The 23721-nt window shown below is 44.2% G+C and overlaps 1 protein-coding gene across 4 annotated transcripts in view; it reads left to right on the plus strand.

Annotated features, from left to right (window-relative positions):
- Positions 1-1707: 1707 nt before the first annotated feature.
- Positions 1708-23721, plus strand: part of RNF216 (ring finger protein 216) — a 128610-nt gene continuing 106596 nt past the window's right edge. For 2 of the 4 annotated variants that reach the window (XR_004647309.1, XM_034782824.1), the window contains exon 1: positions 1708-1817. The gene's annotated coding sequence lies outside the window, so the exon portion shown is untranslated. Of the gene's footprint in view, positions 1818-17274; positions 17354-17419; positions 17522-23721 lie in introns of those variants that run through there. The other 2 variants (XM_034782825.1, XM_034782827.1) reach the window with 2 other exon arrangements.

Raw genomic sequence — 23721 nt, forward strand, 5'->3', positions numbered from 1 at the left:
CAGCATTTTTTGTTTTGTTTATATGTAAATACAAAATGCTTCTCTATAGCAGGGTTTATGGGCTTATGTTTATTTCTTCTACAGATAAGTGGGGGATAAACACCCTGTTCTTTTTGTCTTAATGGAGTCAGTTATTTATACTGGGTTCAATGTGAGTCATTCAGATACTGTGGTGATGTGAGCAACATAAATAGCTAGAGAACTAGAAAGCTAATTCAGAATCACCTTGAGCCTATAGAGTCAAAAGTTACCTACTAGTCAGTGTTGTTTATTTTTACTTTATTGTAGCAATGCCATTTGCTATGAATTTCTCTGGTTTACATGTAATAATGACTAGCCCTTATATGGCGCTTTTCATCAGTAGATTGCAAAGTGTTTTATAGTGGTCAGTATTAGTCCCCTTTTACAGATGAAAAAACGGAGGCACCGAGTGGTGGAGTGACTTGCTCAAGCTCACCCTGGGAAGGGAATGGATGGGAGGGGGCAGAAAAGAGCCAAGGGAAACGGATGGGATGGGGTGGGGGAGGAAGAAGAATAGAGCCCAGGGGATGGAATGGAACAGAACTGTATTATTTCACTAGTGTATTGACCTCATAGAAACTGATTGTTCCTCTTTTATTAATTTCAGTTTTATTTTCTTTGATCTTTGTTACCTGACGTAAGATCACCATCTTCAGTTGTTTTAAAGTCACTGTGATTTATCGCTGTATTGTACTGTTTCAGTAAGCACACACTACTATAATACAGTAGTTATACTGACGTTTGTATTGTTTTCATAGGAGTAGATATGATCACTTTAGCCAGGCCAGTGTCTCAAGGGGAACAGCCCCTCAGGTGGTTATGACAGGTCTGGGTGGTTGAGACACAGGACTGGCATCCAGCAATAACCTGCATTCAACCAGGAACTGAACCTCTGCTCAGTGGGGGTGAAACTCACCCTTGTGCAAAGGGCTGGTAGGGCATGAGGGTTCGGTACCACCTTCAGGATGAAGTGAGTTATGGGTCTTGAGCACCCCGACTGTTACTGCCAACCTTTCCGTCCTTGGATCTCAGGTGGGTATATTTGGATCTTGCAGTCGCCCTGGCCCCTGTTACTAGGGGGAAATTTATGGTACATTTGAAGACCATTCAATGGCCTGTGGCAGCCTCTTTGCCCTCAGGGCTCTGCTGGTCAGATCACCCCTGCCCAGCTCAAAGCCATGAGGCCAGCCTGCCCCTGCATCCCCTGGCCCCATGGGCTCTGCCATCCAGGCTCCAGCCCTGCCCTCGCCCCAGGCTCCCGCTTCACCCCCGGCTGGCCCCTCATCACCTGGGCCTCTGCCCTGCCAGGATGGGGGCGAAGCACAGCCCAGAACCAGGGCTCTGTTCTCCAGCCCCAGTCCCCCCCATGCTGGGCTGCCAGGGCTGTACTGGGGTGTGGGTCCATCTGCCCCCCGCGCTCTTCCCCGCCCCCCTTCCCACCATGGGTCTTCCCCCGCCCCCCTCCCCCGGGCTCTGAATCCCTCCCCCGCAAACTCCACCCCGCGCCCCTCCCCCGCAGATAGGGGGACGCGGGAGGACCAGCCCGACCCATCTCTATGGTGCGCTCCCGGAGACGGGCCCCCGCCGACCGCCTTTCCCTTCACCTCCCTCCCCGCCCCGCGTCCTTTCCTCTCTATGGTCGGGGGAGGCGCGGTCACGTGGCGCGTCGCGCAGGCGCAGCGCGGGCCGGAAGGAGGCGAGGAGCTTGCCTGGCCGCGGCGGCTAAATGAAGCGGGGGTCGGGGGAGGTGAGGGTCGGACGGAGCGGCCCAGGGGGCGGCGGAGCGGCCAGGGCTGGTGAGTACCCCCCGCCGCTGGGCAGGGCCTGGCTCGGCCAGGGCTCCCCTCCGCCCCCCCGGGCGTCCAGCCCCCCCCGTCACCCCCTCCCCCGCTCCCCCCGGCCGCGGGGAAGGCGCCAGGGCTGGGCCCAGAGCAGCGAAGGGAGCGAGGCGGCGGCGGCGGCGGCCCGGGTTCCATGCCCGGCGCTGCCCCTGGCTCGCCCCGTGACCTTGGGCAAGTCACGCTCCCCCCCCGGCCGGTGTCCCCCTCCCGCCCCCCCCCGGGCAGGGGGAAGGAGGCGTTGTCCCCTGGCGGGGCCCGTGTCACGGGGGTGTCTCCTCCGGGAGCCGAGCTGGGGGGGGGGGAGCGGTTACTGCCTCTCTGCCCCGGCTTGGAGGGGGGGTCGCAGCCGGTCTAGCCCGGCCCGGGGAGGGGAGCTGCCTGTCTAGCCGCCTCCTCGCTGCATAGCGCGGCTGTAAGAGACGTGATGCCCCTCGGCAGGGACGGGACCGGCTCCTTGGCCGCCGAGCCCGGAGACGAGACACGCGGCTCTGGCTACAATCGCTGCGGCGAATTTGCTTCGGTGCCTGCGATCTGTTAGCAGCTGTCGAGCGTGTGCGTGTTGGCCGCCTGTAACCGAGCTAACATCCCCTCTGGCCATGGGCCGCTTTGCCCAGCCTCGCCTCGGCTAGGCCGGGCTGCGTGTTTACCTTCTGAACCGCTCCAGCAGCACGCCGGAGTCGGGCCTGGAACAGCTCCCCGAAGTACCCGAAGTTCGCCTCCGCTTCTCGCCTCGTTTCCTGTTGTGGAACCGACGCTTCGGGCGGAGTTGGAAGCTTGGGGGTTAACGGAGCTTCTATTGTGAAAACCAAAACCTGGCTGCTCCTTGCGGTTCTCATTTAAAGGGAGCCACTGGTTCAAATGCTGGCTCCATGGCTGAGAGAGCAGTTGTGGAAGCGAAGTGCCTAGTTGTAGCAGACATTAGCAGCTCTGCCACATGGTAATCGACGATACAATGGGGGAAATGATTGTGTTTGGCCTGTGCTAACTTTTCTGTAGTACTCTCACACTTATTATCAAACTGTCTGTACTGGGCTAGCTTGATTATCACTTCAAAAGTTTTTTTTTCTTTTCTCTTAATTAATTGGCCTCTCAGAGTTGGTAAGACAACTCCCACCTGTTTATGCTCTCTGTATGTGTGTATATATATCTCCTCAATATATGTTCCAGTCTATATGCATCCGAAGAAGTGGGCTGTAGTCCACGAAAGCTTATGCTCTAATAAATTTGTTAGTCTCTAAGGTGCCACAAGTACTCCTATTCTTCTTTTTTCTGCAGTTGTTTCCATTGGAATTACACCTCTTGTAGACAAATGATTGTAGGCAAGGTCAGGGTTTCAAAAGAGTCCTGTTCCTAAGGTAATTGGTATTTTAAAGTCAGACCCTTCTCTAGTTAGAACCTAAAGCAGTGAAAATTGGAACTACACTTTTAACTGATTTCCAGCAGGAATGAGGGAGACAGATTTTCAAAAATGCATCTACAATATGGTATATTTAATCTGCTATATTAGAACACTGCCTTTTTTAGAGTGTAAGCTTTTCAGGGTCATGCCTCTTGTGTTGGTACAGCACTGAAGACACTGTTGGTGTTCCTGGAAAGTAATAATATAGGTTTGCCAACTTTACAACTGTGAGCCATCTTTCTTAAGAGTTCTGCAGCAGATTTTGCAAAAAATGCTACTAACATTGGGCACTTACCTGTCATTTGTGCCTTTTGAAAACCCCCACCTTAATGACTGTCTCTCTTCACTTGTATCAGTAAATGTCTGAAAAGTGGCATGTGCTGAGACTAGATGTAGATTAGCTTCAGTCTTGTTTTTTTATAAATCTTAAAATAGATCTACCTACAGTACAAAAAAGTAAACAGTCCATTTTTCTCTTCAGCTTTTTGATTGTTTGTCAAAACTAGGTGAAATTTCAACTTTTTAAACAAAGTTTTGTGTCATACTTGTCAATCTGATACCTTCTGGTTTCTTTATGTAAAATGAGAAGTATACTTCATCCACACTCACATTCTTTACTAGAGGTAAGAGCGAAATACTACAGGGCTATGACTTTATTTATTGGTGTCTTTCACCAGGACGCTTTCAAGTAGGTGGTGGTAATGTTTCAGCTCTGATCCAAATAGCTGAGATAGTTAGCTTGATAGCTGAAAGAAGCTGATCTTCATGCCAAAATGAAGCAATTTGCATTGGTTTTCATGTCTTTCTTCACTCTTATAATAGGTATATCTCCATATATTATCATCTCATAGAACTGAAAGGGACCCTCAATGGTCATTGAGTCCAGCCCCCTGCCTTCACTAGCAGGACCAAGTACTGATTTTTGCCCCAGATCCCTAAGTGACCCCCTCAAGGATTGAACTCACGACCATGGGTTTAGCAGGCTAATGCTCATACCACTGAGCTATCCTTCCCCCCTCTTCCCTCATCCTAGAGTCTTAGTTCTTTTTTAAGTGTCCTCTGTTCTGTGGTTCCTACCCTTCCTCAGACATTGCAGTGTGTAGACGCTTGACAGTCATAGCTAGCGCCCTACCAAATTCACAGCCATGAAAAAGACATCATGGACCGTGAAAGCTGGTCTCCCCCTATGAAATCTGGTCTTGTGTGCTTTTACCCTATACAATACAGATTTCACAGGGGAGACCAGAGTTTCTCAAATTGGGGGTCCTGCACCAAAAGGGAGTTGTGGGGTGTGTGTGTGTGTGGGGGGGTGTCACAAGCTTATTTTAGGGGGGTCGCGGTATTGCCACCCTTACTTTTGCGCTGCCTTTAGAGCTGGGTGGCCGGAGAGTGGTGGCTGTTGGCCAGGCACCCAGCTCCGAAGGCAGCGCCATGCCAGCAGCATTGCAGAAGTAAGGGTGGCCATACCATACCACGCCATCCTTACTTCTGTGCTGCTACTGGCGGTGGCTCTGCCTTCAGAGCTGGGCTCCCAGCCAGCAGCCACTGCCACTCTCCAGCTGCCCAGCTCTGAAGGCAACGCTGCCACCTGCAGCAACGCAGAAGTAAAGGTAGCAGTACCACAACCCTGCTACAATAACGTTGCAACCCCCCCACAACTCCTTTTTGGGTCAGGACCCCTACGATTGCAACACCGTGAAATTTCAGATTTAAAGAGCTGAAATCCATGAAATTTACTATTTTTAAAATCCTATGCCTGTGAAAATGACCAAAATGGACTGTGAATTTGGTAGGGTCCTAGTCATAGCTCTCTGGGAGAAGATGGGCCTCAGTGGCTAGAGAGAGCAACAAGATGTATCTTACGCCCCTCCCTAGAAGGCTGTCTCTTGTGCCTCTCTCTGCTGGTGGAGGAACTGGTGTCTGAATGTACTCTCCCTTTTGTCCCCTGGAATCTTCAGTAGCTGTGTGGGAACAGAATGGATATCCACTGACTGAAATCTTTGGCTGCTGCTCTTAAACAGTTGTATAGTGCCATGCGGGGAGGGGAGGGGTACTAGCTGCAGGGCAGGATCCTTATTCTGTGGCAGTAGCAAAATTGCAGGGCCAATTTTAAAGCTATTACCCCTGCAATACTATAATCAATGTAAAAGTTCCATCTGTCGTACTGTTGCTATGCAGAATCCTACCTACTTCAGTGGGCCTTTCCGTATTACATAATAAACATCTTAATGGGTTTTATTTGCTGGGTGTCTGCATAATGAGTAAGGATATGATTTGGTCATGGATTCTGTGACTTTAACAGATCTCCATGACGTCTTTGGCTCTGGCTTCAGCTCCACACATGCCAGGGTTCAGGCTGTCAGCCCCACGCATGGCGGGGCTCAGGCTTCCGTTATTTATTGTTTATTGCCCGCGTCCTGTCTGTGACTTTTATAAAAATACCCATGACAAAATCTTAGCCTTAATAATGAGACTAGATATTGACAAGCAGTTCTGCTCAACAGGAGGTTACAAACACTTGACAAAAGATTCAGACCCATTTTCAGTGGAAGAACTGTAATGGCTTGGTTCAGTCCATACTGTGTAGTGATGCTGCCCTCCGCTGTTGATGCAAAGCATTATACCACCCACAAAAAAGACTTTAAATATGATTTTTGGTCAAGCTGATCACTGTTATACAGCTAAATAAATGAGTGCAAGTGGGTGCTTTTAAAAGTGGGGCGGGGGTGAGGAAGGGTGGGATGTATTATCGCTTACAACAGGGCACTATTACTACTTATTTATTTATTGTAGCACCTTGGTTGTCATCCATGACTAGGGTTCCTTTGTGCTAGGTGCTTATGAACACAACAAAGAGCCTGTGACTCGCTTTCCATCTTAGCCTTGGTCTACACTGGGGGGAGATCGATTTAACGTAGCTGAAGTCGATGTACTTAGACCTACTCACTGTGAGTTCTTCACTGCGGTGAGTCGATTGCTGCCACTCCCCCATCAACTCCGCCTGCCTCTAGCTGCGCATTACTTTCTACCCTCCCAGACTCCTCTGCCTAATATTAGCTTGAAGCCAAATTACTACCTATTTAGACAGTTAGTATCAGTGGAGTTGATGGGAGAGTGCTCGGGGATCGATTTATTGCGTCTAGATTAGACGCGTTCAATCAACCCCGCTGGATCGATCGCTGCCCGCCCATCCGTCAGGTAGTGTAGACATACCCTTAGACTTATATTTCAGAAACTCTTTTGGTGCTATAAATTCCACGGCAGGCTGATGCTGTGTCTTGTTTGGAAATGGGGTGGGTGCTAGAATGGTATCTGACAGACATGGCCAACAGTGCATGTTTAGCACTGTCTTGTAGTTGGACATACACTGTACATTCTAATAGTCTCTAAGTGGCAAAAGTCGATGACTCGTATTAGGGTTAAAATAATTGAAATTGAAGGATGAGTTGGAGAAACAACTGAAAGGAGACAGGAAGTGTTGCAGAGTGGCCAGGAGCTGATTAATAAGAATAAACAGCACAAACACCAAAGTAGAGAGGAAGTGAGGCCTGGTTGGTGTTTTCAGAGTCTGGAAGAAACTCCCATTCATTAGTTTGAAATGTGCATCTAGAAAAATACTCTTGACATTTTGAGTAGCTTTCAGTGTAATAGTGCAGGCTAACTCCTGTACACTAATGGGTTTCAGTGCTTGCAGTAGGCTGCATTCTTTTCAGGGGACTTGGAACTGTGCTAATATTTCTCCAGTCAGAAACATGTTGCATGTGGACTCCATCTGGAAACCTTTTAAGTTTTGGCTTAAATGATATCAGTCAAAAAAGTGGACTTGTGTTCTGAAATCATGTTAGACTTTCTCCTCCAGGCAACTAACAAAGATGGGCATTCACTAAACTAATGGCCTTTTTATTGTGGGGGTGGGTGGGTTATGTATTCTGAAGTTGCTACACATAACTTCAATTACTGTCAATAGGAGTTATACAGACTGTAATAGATCCCTTGTACAGTAAGTACATGGGCAGTAGAAGCCATGGAATATACAACTTATTTGGGAGGCTATTTATCTATTAGCCCATGAGATCAAGCTTTATTTATGTATTGACATGATAGTTTTTATAGGCTTCAGTGCAAATGTAATTCATTGGGTAATCTGTCGCCTGATGACATGTCTGTCTGTAACACTAATTTGAAAAACTAACTCAACTGAGAACTACAGTAAAATGTTAAACAGCTGGCTGAAACCGATGAGCAAAGAAATGTACAGTTAATATGTTCAGGTTATCCATAACTTGCCATGTTTCTTGAAGTATTGCAGCATAGAGAATATGGAATGCTTTACAGTCTTGATCTGAGTCACAGATGTGGAGCTCAAATTACCTTGTTTTCGGTTGTTGGAACTCTTGCATTACTCTTATAGAATTCTGGCTTCCATGCTGATTTATCTTGCAATATCTTAAGTGTGGAATTTTCAGACTGATCCCTAATCCCGGTCCAATACCTAGAAAGGCGTACTGGTCCTGAAAACTGATAGTGATCAGCCCAAGTTTCTAACCCATTCCAATTATGAAAGATTCAGTGTTTTTGCTGCGCTGAATGTTAACTATTTTTAAAGGACAGTTAATATTTGTACCTGTCAGGGTTCCCTCTCCTAGGTAGTTTTCTGTGCTGTTGACACTCTAACAAGTCTCGTTTCCACATGCAAAAGGCATTTATAAATGTCCATTTAAATGGAGAAAGTATTGAATTTAGTGTAATTTGTTACTTATTCCCTGAGGCATAATGCTCCTATGTCTGTTTCTGTCTCCTGCCAAGATAGCTAGCTTCAGACAGCTGGCATACAGGGTCAGTCTTCTGCCAAGAGAGGCACTTGAAGGTGGTTGTGAGAATGAGAGGTGGTTAATGGGGGGTGGTAGAGCTAGTACTGTAACGGTTCAGCTGGGTTATTCTCTTTAAGAGTTCTCTAACTGCACTGCTCAGCCAGGGGAAATGTAAATTGAGCATGAAAATCTTCATGAAAATCTGACATTTCAGGGTCCATGATGCTTGTCAGTCATGTTAAAGCTGTTCTTAAGGTTTGTCATTGTCATTATTTATAACCTGAAATGTAAGAAAGTTGATGAGTCAAAGGTGTAGCCAGCTGCTTGGGCTCTGAAGATCATTGTGATGTATGATACTTTAAGTTGGTTTCTGAAGACAGGCACTGCATTACTCCTTCTCATTCACACCAACTTCTCACCTCTGTAGGTTGGCTGAGCAACTGTAGTCCAAAACAAGTTTTTTGGTGAATTAACATTTGTTTTGATAAGCTTTTAACTAAGGTCTGTAGAGGTCTGACTTGATGTTTCTGTGCACTATAATTCAGAAACATGTCTACCTACTATAGATTCCATTCATTCTTTGAATCACATGTGGTAAGAAACTTTACAGCAAGTGACTTCCAGTAAACCTAGTCTGTTTTTGTAGCACCTGCTATTTGAGGACCTGAAAGTGCTTTATAAACACTAACAAATTCTCAGTACTGGGAAGTGGCCAGTATTGTTCCCATTTCTCAGTCAGAGGCAAGTGAGACACAGGTTGTGACTTCCCAAAGCCATTGCAGGGCTGGAAATGGAACTTAGCCTCTAGGTAACATTCCTAAGAAGAGCGGATTCACTTTTGGTTTTGATGTGAGAGAAAATAACAGCTCTCCAGTGCTTCTTGCAGGTCACTTTTGCTTAATAAGGTACATAAAGACTAAGACTGAACCAGGATTTGAAAACATGCATTTACCCAGGCTCTAGTACAAAACATTCCCTGGTGGCGAAGTGGGTTAAGCTGGCTACCTGAGTGAAACTGACAAAGTCTAATGTTCACAACTACATGCAGCAGAACAGGGAAGCTGACCAGAAAGTTGTCAACCTCAGTCTGCTGTTGTTTCAGAGGACTCCTGCAATTTTTTGGGGGGAGGTTGGAGGGAGAAGAGGCAGCTGCAGCTGTGTAACTGAAAGGGAGAAAAATAAATATTCCCTTCCCTTTTTCCCCCCTACAGAGAGAACCTGCAGCTGCATAAGATTTTCTATTCTGCTGCTGCTTGTAGGGTTTTCAGCAGCAGATGAGGGAAACTGGCAAGATTCATAGGTTTTTAGCTCTGCTACAGAACATGGTTAAAGGCCCATCTACAGCATACATTGGAATTGTATTGTAGTGGGTCAGGCTAAACTGTGTAGTATCAGTTATAGTATAAGTAGGCTTGCAATTATTAGAATGTAGGCTTAATTTTAATACCACATCAACAGAGCACTCAACAGATTTTGTTTTTCATTTGTGGCTCTGCTCTAAACAGTTAATAGGCTGTTTGATGAAGTACAATTGTAAATCCCCTTGCAGTATTTTTGCACTTTACTAGATGAAAACATACTGCATTTGGCATTTCAGATGTGTGAGAGACTGAGAGGTGTGGGATTCAAAAACAAAGGCAAAAGAAATAATTTGTCCAAACCAAATTTGCACAGGCTGCAGCAAAACCTTCTTAGCTTCATCCGTAGTGACCCTTATATTTGCAGAGCATTTATTTTTGACTAGATGAAACTGCTGGATTCTAACTGGTGGTCTAAATGTCCTCTGTAGAACTGAAACACAGATGTGCAATGCCTGCCTTCAAAGCATTTTAGCTGGTCAGCAGAGAATTCATTGTCTTTATGGGCTTTTTAATTAGTGGTAGAGTACATAAAGCAGAGAGACCTCAGAAAAGCGAAATGTAAAATACAGAACACTTTTGAGATGGGCCACTAGTTAGTTATCCTTATTTCAGTTCTGAGTAAGGATGTGAAATCCTATGTCTTTCATATATGAATAAATGTGCTTTCAGGTATCTTGACACATACTTAATAATAATAATAAAACACCCTGAACTGGCCACTCTCACGTGACAGGGCTCAAGATGGTCCAGGGGCTGCCGGAATCCATCCTGCCTGCCAGCCGTTCTCTCTGCTTATGAGAACATGCAATCATGGCTTCTCCTGAGCAGAGATGAGTTGAGGGCAGAGAACAGAAGGACCATTGCACAATAAAACAAAACACCCTTGCCAAAAAGAGGCCTCGCAATCCATTCTTTTCAGTATCTAATCATTAGGAATCATTAGCGCTTGAATGAACACTAATAAATTCAGATTGTTATTCCAACAAGATTACCTCTGACCAACTTTTTAGTTACAGCACATCATTTGTGTGTACTTCTCCAAATATCAGTACAGTGTGAAATACAGGGTTATCATTAGGTCACTAGATACTTAAAGGCTTGTCTTCATTGCAGAGTTAACTTAGGCTCTTACTCAGGTATTACCTGTAATCAGACTCCCATCTGCACACACAAAAAATCTCAGTCGATAGTGGTATTTTACATCTGAGCTAGCTGGCCCTTCCTGGGGTAAAAAGCCAGTGTGCTGCAAGCACTTGGGCTGGTAACCAGCCCATTTTACAGTTTCATGGTTTAGCCTGCATTAAAAGTAGTGATAGTCCTTTAGCACCTTCCCACAATTCCCCCAGGTGCCCAGAAAAAAGACAAGTTCTCCTACAATTCACTGGAAAAGAATTTGAGTGGCTCACTTGCTGCAGTGTGAAGAACTATAGGATATGCCTTCAGAAATCCCAGTGCCTCACAGGAATGAGTGCAGCACCAGTGTGGATGCTGTTAAATGGACATGCTTGAGTATAGCTTTGTAATGTGGCCACTTGCACCTGAACTAGATCTGTGTTAACTCTGCAATGAAGAGAGAGTCTTAAATGGAGGAGTGCTGCCTAGCTGCCCATCTTCCCCAAGGGAGCCAGAAGAGCCTCTCCATCAAGATCCCAGTGGCTATGCACAAACACACATTGATGTGTGCTGTGTCAGAGGGAGGATGACAAAACTACAGTGATCCAGCAAAGACGGTAAAAGTGGTAGACAGTTAATTGCTTAAATGTAGAGGTTGCACTTTAAATCTCTTTCTGTCAGACCCCCACAGGTTTGAGGCCTTTATGTAACCCGACCTTGGACCATCTCACTCAGAGATGGTCTGGAAGGTCTCCACCCCAGCAAATGGCTTGCTATAGTTTACCACAATTATACAGAAGCTTAAAACACCTGTACGTGGAGCCTAGATACTATTGTGACTTGTACAATGTAAAGATAGCCTAACATGCATTATGGAGAAGTAGTTCTGCATCCCTGCTGGTAGAAGAGTTTATGAATGCACTATGGTAGATACTACGGTCGCTAACAACCCTTGCAACAATTAACTAACTACAGTTTCGGTTTGCATGTTTTAGAAAAAAGTACTGTATAATCATTAGCATGCAACTGATTTCTAAAGGGTCACTGCCAACTTAAATCATATGTTGTAAACTAACCTCTCCACTGTGTGATTAACAACATTTCTTAAGTTATTAAATCATTTAAAATCCTGTTTACTTACCTCTGCCCCTTTTCTGTCGGCTGTAAGAAATGCAAGACAAAAACCATGAAAATCAATTGTCATTTTCACGCAGAGGTCTTTAATACTGGAATGTTTGGGTCTCAAATGCTTCAGGAGAACATCTGCTTGTTCTAAAAACAGCTTTCGCTGAACCCTCTTTTAAAAATTACTGTACAAATTGACCCCTGAAACTCTCCTTTCCCCGCCCAAGATAAGCAGGCCAGCTACTGCAATAAAAGATCATTGTTACTGAGCCACGGAAAGTCATGCCTTCTATCTCATTTCAAACTGTTCCTGTTCGTGAAGAATGGGGTATGCAGTGACGTTGTGCAGTCTATATGGTTTTATAAAAATAGAAGTGAATATAATGTAACTGGGATATGCTTCATGCAAAAGGTCTCTTGTAAGGGATCATTACAAAGCTCATAATCTGAGTGTGATCATCCTATTTGTAGAAATGTACCACTCTTGTATCTAAAACTAGAAATATAAAACATAACTCTGAGGGCCTATTGTAATTATGTAAAGTGTGGGCCATTAAGGATGGTTTGGAATCTTGATGACTCCCATTGTCTGCAGATGGCTGTATTTACCTGTGAGTCTTCCTGTATATGTGTGTACTGGCAAGCGAGTAATGAAGTCTTGCAGTGACATGTGATCATGTCACCTGAACTGGAATCCATCTTTAACCTGGTGCTTTTCCAGTGAGGGGGGGGTGGAAACCCAGAGGGACAAAGGGTTCCCGCCTTATGCAAAAGATATATAAAGGGGTGGAAGAGAACAAGGGAGAGAGGAGCCATCATGAAGAATCCCCTAGCTATCACCTGAGCTGCAACAAGAGCTGTACCAGGGGAAAGAATTGTGCCCAGGCCTGGAAGGTGTCCAGTCTGAGAAAAAGCTTACTGAAGCATCTCTGAGGGTGAGATTATCTGTATTCAGTTTGATTAGGCATAGATTTGTGCATTTCATTTTATTTTGCTTGGTGACTTACTTTGTTCTGTCTGTTACTACTTGGAACCACTTAAATCCTATTTTCTGTATTTAATAAAATCACTTTATTTAGTAATTTACTCAGAGTATGTATTATTACCTGGGGGAGCAAACAACTGTGCATATCTCTCTATCAGTGTTATAGAGGGCGAACAATTTATGAGTTTGTCCTGCATAAGCTTTATGCAGGGCAAAACGGATTTATCTGGGTTTAGACCCCATTGGGAGTTGGGCATCTGAGTGCTAAAGACTAGCACACTACTGTGAGCTGTTTTCAGGTAAACTTGCAGCTTTGGGACAAGTGATTCAGACCCTGGGTCTGTGTCTGGAGCCGCCAGACGGGAGTGTCTGGAGCCGCCAGACGGGAGTGTCTGGAGTCCTGAGCTGGCAGGGAAAACAGGAGCAGGGGTAGTCTTGGCACATCAGGTGGCAGCTCCCAAGGGGGTTTCTGTGATCCAACCCGTCACATATGCTCACCGACTCCAGCTCTTTGGGTACGTCTTCACAATCTGCCGTATCGGCGGGGAGCAATCGATTTATCCGGGTGTGATATATCACGTCTAGTTAAGACGTGATATATCGATCCCCGAACGCGCTCACCGTCGACTCTGGAACTCCACCAGAGCGAGCGGCGGTAGCGCAGTCGACGGGGGAGCCGCGGCCATCAATCCCGCGCCGTGTGGACCCCAGGTAATTTGATCTAAGATACTTCGACTTCAGCTACGCTATTTGCGTAGCTGAAGTTGCGTATCTTAGATCGATTTCCCCCTCCCCCCAGTGTAGACCAGCCCTTTGAAAGTGAAACTGTTTGTGGTAACTCCAATTATAACACAACATGCACTCCCCTTCTCTGTTTGCTCTTAGGGCAGGTCTACACTAACCCCCCAATTCGAACTAAGGTACGCAACTTCAGCTACGTGAATAACGTAGCTGAAGTTCGAAGTACCTTAGTTCGAACTTCCCTCGGTCCAGACGCGGCAGGCAGGCTCCCCCGTCGACTTCGCGGTACTCCTCTCGCCGAGCTGGAGTACCGCAGTCGACGGCGAGCACTTCTGGGTTCGACTTATCTCGTCCAGACAAGACGCGATAAGTCGAACCCAGAAGTTCGATTTGCTTGCCGTCAAACTACCGCGTAGTGTAGACCTACCCTTAGTGACGCTCCCTGGTCCATGTCTAAATCGGATCTTCCTGAGTGCTGCTTAGTGTTCTCTCTCTTGGGTTCTTCAGTCCACTGGGTTCATTCTCTGCTCAGCTGCCATACATTTGGAGTACCATGTGAAGCCCTTAAGCTCACTAATAAATTTGTTAGTCTCTAAGGTGCCACAAGTACTCCTGTTCTTTTTGTAGTACAACTAGTTTCCCTGCCTCCCTTGTCTCCAGTTCTGTCTGCTGCTGTCAACTTAAAGTGGCTCTGAGATTCTGGCTGCACCTGTTGGTTTGGGGCTGATCTCTCCCTTGCAGCTTCCATGAGCTGCTACTTTTAGCCCTGATTCTTGACAGCAGTTTGCCAGCTGCCTGCATCACTTCATGCTCTTGCTCAAATAGCTCTTCTGGCTCCCAGCTGCAGCATGTTGGGGTTAGTCCAGCCAGCAGCCCTGGGCTCTTTCCTATCTCTCTCGCTTCCGCCTTAAGAGCCTAGGCTGGAAGCTGGCGAAGCAGCCTTAAGGGCTCTTGAAGATGTGCATCCAAGGTGTTCAACAGTAGTTTAAAAATCACATTTATGGCTGGATTTTTGTACCTATTCTTGTTACAAGTAACACTGAAGATTCCTGAAACTGATAAAACAAATAAGAGGAAATACTCTGCACTATTTTTACTTTGTGTGTTTTAGTACTTTATATACTCATTGTGGCCCTTCTGTAGCCAGCCAGTCAGTGTCCCCTGCTCTTTGTGCGGGCCTTTTGCACATTGAGGAAGAGAGAAACGGATTAAAAATAAGAAAGCAATGTCCAATAAGAAGTTGGCTGTGGCACTGACAGGCAGGTGTAGCACCTGACGCCTACTCAAGTTTCAAAGAATGAGTTTGAGTAGCAGCCGTGTTAGTCTGTATCCGCAAAAAGAAGAACAGGAGTACTTGTGGCACCTTAAATTTGTTAGTCTCTAAGGTGCCACAAGTACTCCTGTTCTTCTTTTTAAAGAATGAGTTTTAAAGTAACTACTAACTTCCAGTTAATGGGGTTTCTCTGAATCAGGAAGAGAGGCTGTCTGCCTATCTTCATTTCATTAGAAGTCACTAAATGTGAAGGTTCACAGCTAATCTGCAAGAATGAAAACTAGAAGAAAAACTGATGGCTGTTGTAATGCAGCATGTTGAAACAACAAATCACCTGGTTTTACATGGCATTTCTTTGGTCCCCATCCTCAGGACAAAATAGCTTCTTAAAACAACTGATTGAAAGATGAGTTGTGAGCTATTTCGGGAGCCATTTGCACCACCGTGTGTGTGTGTGTGTGTGTGACTCCTATATTCCAGTACAGTTGTATTTCTAATAACTGAATCCCTGTAGTGGACTGCCAGCATAACTTTTGATTATCCCAACATATTTGATGTGGTCCAAAGGGTTTGAATGGATGAGATTCTATTGCTCTATCTCAGGCAAGGAAGATGCAAGTTAAAATTCTCTTCTGGAGTGTACAGGGCAGTGATTCTCAATTTACCGTTGTGGGCCGCATATGCAGTTCTGTGGTGTTTTTTGTGGGCCGCATCCACACAATATATATACTGTCTGTATGGCCATGAGAATGTCATATGTGCTGCAGCTGTGCGCTGATTAGGCCATGGGTTGAGAACCACTGTTGCAGATTAATGTTCCATACAGTATCTTAATGCTGAGTTATCCTTCACTTGCAAAATCTTGGGGTTCTTCACTTTACTCTCAAACAAAAACAAGGCCTCAAATTGCAGTAACCATCTCTCTAGCCAGGGCTCACCATGGCATTATGGACTGAGTGACCAAGGCTCCCTCATCCTTGGAGCTGAGCATACTGCTTTTCCAACATAGCACTCTCCTCTTCAGCTGGCCAGAGTAACATGACAATACAGAACCTCACCACTAGGGCATTAGGGTGATTTGACTTAGCTTGTTTGGAAAGCCTTTGTTTGAGGATAGGTCCATCAATGACTATTAGCCAGAATGGTCAAGGATGAAACCCCATGCTCTGGTTGTCCCTAACAACTAGAACAGTAGTTCTCAAACTTTTGTACTAGTGACCTCTTTCACATAGCAAACCTCTGAATGCGGACACCCCCCCCTTATAAATTAAAAACACTTTTTTAATATATATTTAACACCATTATAAATGCTGGATGCAAAGCAGGGTTTGGGGTGGAGACTGACAGCTCACGACCCCCTATGTAATAACCTTGCAACCCCGAGGGGTCCCGACCCCCAGTTTGAGAACCCCTGGGCTAGAAGCGAGGACTGGATGATGGGATGGATCCCTTAATAATTGCCCTCTTCTGTTCATTCCCTCTGAAGCAGCTAGCACTGACCACTCTCAGACAACAGGACACTGGGTTAGCTGGACCATTGGTCTGACCCAGTTTGGCCCTTCTTATGAAACTTTTAGTACTTGAATTTGACAAGTGGTAACAGAAGAAGTAACTTTAAAGGCACAGTCAACTTTGAAATCTACTCGGTTTCAAAATGAGTTAAAAGTAGTATTAGATACACCTGCTTCTGAGTCCTCCTGCCAATATTTGTGACTTGAGAATTAGTTTCCAAATTTTGTAAGTGTCCTCCCCCCGCTCCGTCCCCCTTGGTTGATATGTGGAAAACTCCATACAAATAGCAAAATCTCTCTCCAGGAAAATCGTCTGTTCATAATGCTGTCTGAGGAACATTGTTTACTTTTTAGCTAATCTTTAAACTCTAGTGATCACAGATATTACTAGTAACAAAAGTGAATGGAGAGAACACCTTGGAGAAATATGGTTAAATGATGGTGGACGTAAAAGAGGCATTGTTTTAGTGCTATCATAGTTTATACCCTTTTTATCACTATCTAATTTTTTTTTTTTTTTAAGAGCAGTAAGCTGTGCTGCAGCTGGAAACAAAGTAGCCTTGCCCGTGGAAGTCTTTGTTCACACATTCATAACTTCTAGAGCCGTGGTTCTCAACCAGGGTACGTGTACCCCTGGGGGTACGCAGAGATCTTCCAGGGGGTACAACTCCTCTAGATATTTGCCTAGCTTTACGACAGGCTGCATAAAAAGCACTAGCGAAGTCAGTACAAACTAAAATTTCATACAATGACTTGTTTATACAGCTCTATAAACTATACACTGAAAAATAAGTACAATATTTATATTCCAGTTGATTTATTTGATAATTATATGATAAAAATGAGAAAGCAAGCAATTTTTCAGTACTAGTGGGCGGTGAGATTTTTTTGTAAGTAAGTAGTTTTTAAGTGAGGTGAAACTTGGGGTTACGCAAGACAAATCAGACTCCTGAAAGGGGTACAGTAGTCTGGAAAGGTTGAGAGCCACTGCCCGAGAGGACAGGACAGTGTTTACTGGACTGGAGCCAGTGTTCTCATAGTGTTCTCCCCACCCAGTGCGTCTGCTGTCCTTTGACCTCTGCGCAAGTGTATTTCCAACAGAAACAATGTTGCAGATATAAATTGTAAACTTTGGCTTTACTCTTTTGAAAGGTGTAATCCAGCAGTTCCAGGTGAGCAGCAGATAGCTGATGTCTATGTAGCAACAGGAATCGGATACAATAGTGCACTGTATTTCCTGTCATGCTTGCTTTTGTCGGACTCTTTGCCTGTGAAGCTATCACTTAACATGGGGAGCTTTCATTAACCTCTACCTCGCTCTGTTCAGCAATCGTGCTCTGGTAGGTGCTGCTCTATGTAATGAAATCTGCAAAGAAATTTCAATCTAAAACATAAAACGTTAAGACAGGCTAGTTTAACATGTCATGTTTTATTTTTTGTTTGTTTAAGGGCTGCTGTTCTGTCTTTTATAGTGTGCATCATGCCTCTTGTGTGTTTAGTCACAATTCATGCATTATTTAAGTAGCTTCTTTTTGTTTTTACAGTTTGAAATTAGCCAAAAATTCAACTAGCTTTACAGCAGAAAACAAGTTAGCTGCCTGCAGGGAAAAAGTGGGAGCTGACCCTTTTCTGTTGATATAAGGGAGCTATATTGTTGGGTAGCTTAGGCTCAAATTGTTGTGTGGGGAGCTTGGTGTCTCTTCAAAACACTTAGGGAATGTGGAAATCCTATCTTCCCCTGAAGTATTTGCAACCCAAAGACTGCAACCTTGTGCTAGAGCCAGAACATGAAAAGGTCTAGACACATCTGTCCAAGTAGCATTAAGCTCCAAAGTGCATAAATACAGAAAATTAAATTACACTTTTAAAGACAACTTTTATAAAAAAAATAACTAAGCAGAGTTCCCCTCTAAATTCTTGTGCCATCTGAACATATCCATCCCAACACAAGCAGGGGGAGGCAGAGAAGAATTGGGGAGGGCACTTTGAGTTATGTCCCTTGCATGCAGAATTTCTTTGTGTTGTAATCATTGGAATTTCCTTTTTTTCTTTTTTTTTTTTTTAATTCAATTTAAGTCACCACTGCAAATTCATGGTATTTTTCATAAGGATTTTTGACAGTCCTCAGAAGTTCCAGTAATCAATGATCTCCACATATTTAGTACACTAGAGTAGATTCTTCAGCTCTTAGCTCTAATTGGGACAGCAAAAAGCTTTGCAGATCATGATGTCTTTAGGCATGGACCATGACTGGAAAGTACACCTATGAGTCTAGGAGTAAGTAGAGGGACACTGCCAACTTGAAGTCTAATCGGTATAAAAAATTAAAAGTAGGTTTAGGTACTACACCTGTTTAAGTGCCCTGCCAGTCTTTGTGGCTTTACAATCACACTGTTCTATTGATGTTTTTTGTCTCCCTTATTTCAGTGTGAAAGACCTACAGACAGTAGTGGGTGCTGACTATACAGTGAAATTGGCTAGACAGGCATTGCTGTCAAATAGGCAGAGTAAACAAACAGAAATAGAGAAATAACGCTTTAATCTCATCTTGGTTATGTAAGAAGTGTAGGGGTGCTTCAGTGATATTCCATTTTGTTTGTTTGTTTAATGATGTTCCTTTAATATACTGTAAGCTGCTCACAGAGGCTGCAAAATCATGGTACAAGTTGTGCATCATCCTCTCAAAGGTTTTTAGCCTAAAGGAAGTGAAATATAAATCCCAGTTCAATCTTCTCCTGTGTTGGTGGGAGTACAGGGACACAATAGCTTGGCTGCCATATTTCTGTGAATTTCTTATCTCTTTTTTGGACAGGTTTAATCCTCTTGTTAGTATCCTTTAAATAAACTATATTGTAATTGTGGTAGTGATCATGATTAGTCTGGTTATAAGTAGGTTTATACTTCCCTTGTAACTAAAGTCCTGCAAATGAGGGTGCAGTGTAACTTCTTTTCATGTTTTTTGCTCATTTTCTTACTCTTCATGCAGTGAAAGACCGTGTTCATTCAGTGTAAAACTGTAGGCTTCTTTGATCTTTGTTGCCTATTGAATTGTTGCCAGCCTGGCACTACAAACTCATCAATTTCTTCTTCATGCAGCTTGGTGGAACTTGTCCGTCCATGCTTGTAGGTTCTTGAAATGAACCCTTATTAGGATATTAATGAATGTCTTGTTCTGGGTGAAAGTCTGGTTTTACCTTTTTAGAGTGTTTCTCATTTGACTTTTTGATCACTGCCCTTCATGAAAAGAAAAGTGATAAGATGGAAAAAGTTGGCGCAGCACTGAGTCTGGCCTTTACTCTTGAAGTTGTTTTGATGGTACATGGCAGTGAAATTCAGAATGGAAAAAAAATGTAATGGATGGCAAAGCTCCTTCATTTTCTGGATGTACGTGCACGTGTCGTTCTACCGTAGGGGAGGGCAGGTTTGCCTCCTTTAAATTTGCTTGAGATATGATCTGTCTGTGTGTCTGCTTGCCGTTACTCCTCAGGGTGTTAAAAACTTGTCCACTCTAAGTGGTCTTCCCCCCCCCCCCTCCCCCCTTGTGAAATAATTGGAAGAGTTTTCCCTCTGGGTGAAACTGAGCTGGTTATGGAGAATAAAATCCTGGTTTTTAGTTTTTTGCCTTGAGCAGTAACTTTCGGATATGGACACCAGTGTTTTAGTTCCCAGCAAGACGGGTCATCTTGCGGAGGTGGGAACAGGACTACCTAAGTTGTTGTTGACCGATTTGGATGGGGTTTGGGAGAAGTTCTCTGAAAGCTCTTCTGCACTAAAGTATGTTGCCAATACTGTTGCAACCCCTAGCATACCTGTAAAACACCACACAGGCGCTTGTAGTCGCTTGCCCTTCCTCTGAGCAAAACGGATTACTGTGACATGGAGTACTCATTGCAGTGTCACTGGGGGCTCTTTTGCAGTGATTGTGGGGCAGTGACAATGGTGCAATTAGTCCTCCCTGTGCAATCCCAAAATGCTGCTGCCCACCTTTTGGGGCAGTTTTGACAGCTTGAGCGCTGGCTGTCACCTGACAAGCCACTTGCCTGTTAGCTGCACGTAGGCTCTGAAAGCAGCCAAGGTTGGGTAATTGCAACAATCCACAGGCCCTGCATTGCTAGCAGGGAATACTGTGCAGGGCCTGTTGACACTATGTGCCTCTATCGCTAGTATGAATGCACTACATTGTTGCATCTTGCTTTAATCAGTTGCATCAGTGCAAGCTGAAATGAAGCAACTTGTAATGTAGACAAGACCTTAAACAGGAGAATATTTATACTAAATAGTGACAACTGGCAGCCCAGGGGCTGGTTAATTTTAGGCCGTGTCTACCGAGTGACACAATGCTGTCTTTGTTAAAAAGATAATAGTCATAGTAAGGGCTATTTTCCTCCCCCAGTAGTGCCAACAGTTAGTGTCAGAGTCCTCCTCAGTAGGTTATTAATTATGCCCTGTGTGCAACATTAACTCTTGTGTGTCGCAAAGAGAACCATTCACTCTTTTTATTTGATATTGGGCTCAATTACTTAAACTGGGGTGTTCTGTCTGGTGCAGTGGGTCTGGGTGTGGTGGACTGTGACATTGAGGAAAAACTGCTCTATTTTCCTAGAGCATTGACTCATACTGCTGGTGCTGTTAAATTTGTATTGAGCAAGATCCTTGCTCTACTGATCAGAAAACACTGCTTTCAACTCTCAATCATGCTTATTTGTCTACAGTCATGGGCTCTGCAGCTGTGTATTTGCACACTGCCCTGTAACTAAGGCTTGTTTTCCTAGCTGGGAGTTAGCGGAGTCTCTAGTGCTGAGATTCAATATGTGCTTTAGACTTCGTGAAGTTCATTCTTTGTTTTGCCTCTGTATTTCTTATGCAGGTGCTAAAGGTGGCTAGTTGCTTGGATATACTTTAACTGTTTCCTTCCTCTTTCTGTGGCTACTGCCGTTACTGCAATTTATCTACAGTAGTAAAGTAGAAGAATCCTAGGGACTGACGTGTACCACTTTTCAAATGACTGGCAACAAGTTCTCAACTGTGTTCCTTCTGCCCTCCGTAAGAGTGCATACTTCATGTCTGTAATATAGATCACCTTTCCACCTTCGCAGTGAGCAGTCCGCTCTTACATCAAAAAGGAACCTTTTTTACCTAAAGGACTAAACTTTGGGCTCCGAGCTCCTATTAAAACATACATATTTGAAGTTGGGAGTTTGGGGAATTGGGAATGGGAAGGACAGGAGTTGTTAGGTGGTGTGATAACCAAGCTATTGTCTAGTATGTAAAAAAACAAACGTGCAGTGTGCCATCTTCTATTCACGCTGGTGATGGGGTTTTGAGATGTGGGGGAGCATCTGTTTGTACTGGTGCATGATGGGAGTAGACACATGGCACATGTGACTTTCAAAGCACCTAGAGACTAAAGTGTCTTGGGTGGTTCCTGTGCAGAAGAGCTGTTCTAATTTATACTTTTACAGGTCCTCTCTGTCAGGAGTTAACTTCTGTGTCAACTTAATTATATCTAAACATCACAGACTTCTATGACAAGTTTGAACTCTTCAAAGCAAGGTACTCCAGACTTGTGGTTTTAAAAAAAGGGGGAAAAAAAAAAAGCACCAGCCCACCACCTCCACCTCCTTGCCCCACCATGTGTGATCACATAACTTAGACTCTAAGGCAGTGGTTCTCAACTAGGGTATGTGTACCCCTTGGGGTACACACAGGTCTTCCAGGGGGTACAGCAACTCATCTAGCTATTTGCCTAGTTTTACAACAGGCTACATAAAAAGCACTAGCAAAGTCAGTACAAACTAAAATTTCATACAGACAATGACTTGTTTATATGGCACTATATGCTGAAATGTAAATACAATATTTATATTCCAATTGATTCATTTTATAAATATATGGCAAAAATGAGAGAGTCAGCAATTTCAGTACTAGTGTGCTGTGACACTTTTGTATTTTTATGTCTGATTTTGTAAGCAAGGAATTAAGTGAGGAGAAACTTGAGGGTATGCAAGACAAATCAGACTCCTGAAAGAGGTACAGTACTCTGGAAAGGTTGACTGCCACTGCTCTCTGGTCATTTGGTTTGCTTGGCTGCCACCTTGTCTTCGGTGTTTCCTCTCCCTCCTGCAACTGAAATAGCCATGGACTATCACACAAAACAAGATGGAAATCTGTTTGTCGTGGTGGTGTAGCATTGTTGGTCCCAGGATATTAGAGAGACTATGTGGGTGAGGTAATCTTGTATTGAACCAGCTTCTGTTGAGCTACACAGATCTCTTCTTTAGTTGATTCAGTAAAAGATTATTACCTTACCCATCTTGTTTCTCTAAGATGGAAATCTATTATTTATGCTGGAATGGTTTCTGGATGTTTTCTTTGAGTTCATTGTCCAGATTCTCTTTTTTGTACTGGAATAGTCCGATTGGTGCCATCTTGCACATTCTATAATGGCAGACGTGAGAAATGTTATCAGGGTGAGAAACTAATCCAAGCCAAAATCCTCTGCCCTATAAAGAACAGGAGTACTTGTGGCACCTTAGAGACTAACAAATTTGTTAGAGCATAAGCTTTCGTGGACTATAGCCCACTTCTTCGGATGCATACAGAGTGGAATAAATATTGAGGAGAGATATATATATATATATATATATATATATATATATACACACACATACAGATTCCTATAAAGGAATCTGATCTCTTGTGGAAAGTAAAGCATGATCTGAGGGCACTTTCCTGGTGTTAAGAACAAAGTCTGTGAAAGACCACTAGTTCCTGGGATTCCTTCACTTGTCTGTTCGGAGTGTGGGTGTGCCATCAACAGGAGAATAATACGTATTTGTATTCTGTGTGTTTGCTGCTAGGGAAACTGTAGTACACGGTACCGTGATACCTACCTGAAAGCCCCAACTAGATGAACGAAGTGCCAAGAGCAGTCATGTTAATGGGAATGAGCGGCAAAATGTCTCTTAACCCTCAGGTTCTCTCTCATCTCGTCAACACCTGTTGGAATTTGGGATTTCATTGTGTGTTCTCAAACAGTTTAAAGATTCATAGAAAATCAAGATGCGGGGGAAAAAACTGTTCTACCAGTAGATAAAATTGCTCCCGAGTTCCACTTCTGAATAATTCTTGTTCACTGCTTTGTTCATAGGACAGATACCGTCTCTTAGTACTGGGGCCTCTTATTGGCTCTAGAAAAAAACTGTGATATGGCTTGCTTCATAACGTAAGGATAGTAGTGGTGTTGGGGTTTATCAACTGATAACACTGTGCCATTATTTCAATTGCTACAGTTTTGTTCAGTTACCAGCCTACACAAATAGTGTTTTCTACCAGCAGATGGCAGCAGAAAACCCCACCAGATAGTCTTTCATTCTTTGGTTTACCTCTGAAGACTGAGTGTGGCATTTCTGGTAGTGTAAGTTTAGAGTTTTTCCTTTAGGGATCCTTAAATGAGCTACCCATCTCTCCCACCAGGATCAGGTGGTTTAAAGCCAGTTTGTCACTTTCTCCATAGCATCTCATGCCTCCTTGGTCTCGT

The sequence above is a fragment of the Trachemys scripta genome, chromosome 10 (assembly GCF_013100865.1).
Source record: "Trachemys scripta elegans isolate TJP31775 chromosome 10, CAS_Tse_1.0, whole genome shotgun sequence".
Lineage (NCBI taxonomy): Eukaryota > Metazoa > Chordata > Testudines > Emydidae > Trachemys > Trachemys scripta.